Genomic DNA, 841 nt, shown 5'->3' with positions numbered 1-841 from the left:
TAACTTGGATCCTTTTTTTCTAAAATTAGCTGCAGAGTTTATAGCAGAGCCATTGTCTCATATTTTTAATCTAAGTTTAAGTTCTAATAAAATTCCTAGTGTCTGGAAATCAGCATTTGTTTTACCTCTATTTAAAAGTGGAGAAGCATCACAGGTTAACAATTACAGACCAATTTCTAAACTATGTATCCTAGCAAATATTTTTGAAAAATTAGTGGCAGATCAATTGAAGAATTTTTTAGATTCTAATTGTGTCTTACAAAATGTATAGTCTGGTTTTAGGAAAAAACATAGTACTGTTACTGCCACCTTAAAGGTTATTAATGATCTTATTCAGGCTCTTGATAACAAAAAGCATTGTGTTGCTGTTTATTGATTTATCAAAGACATTTGACACAGTAAATCACACTCGTTTAATTGATATTTTACACAGGATTGGGCTCTCACATCCAGCTACCTCACATCCAGCTACCCTGTGGATAGCCGATTACCTGTCAAACAGAACCCAGAGAGTTCAACTGGCTGGCTTCACTTCCTCTATTCGTACGATTTTAAATGGTATCCCACAGGGCTCAGTTCTTGGACCACTTTTATTTTCTATTTATATAAATAACTTGTGTGAAAATCTGTCAAATGCTTTTTATCATTTCTATGCAGATGATTTAGTGATTTACTGCTATTCTTCATCACTTCAGTATCTGCAGCTTTTAATGTAGTTCAAACCCGCTTACAAACTCTGAAATTAGTTCTAAATGTGGATAAGACGAAGGCAATGGCTTTTTCAAACTCTAGAAAACTACCAGACGTCCCTCTACTGCTTACCACTGCTGTAGGGACACAA

The sequence above is a fragment of the Poecilia formosa genome, unplaced genomic scaffold, assembly GCF_000485575.1.
Source record: "Poecilia formosa unplaced genomic scaffold, Poecilia_formosa-5.1.2 Scaffold642, whole genome shotgun sequence".
Lineage (NCBI taxonomy): Eukaryota > Metazoa > Chordata > Actinopteri > Cyprinodontiformes > Poeciliidae > Poecilia > Poecilia formosa.
Note: the sequence above shows the minus strand (reverse complement) of the source record.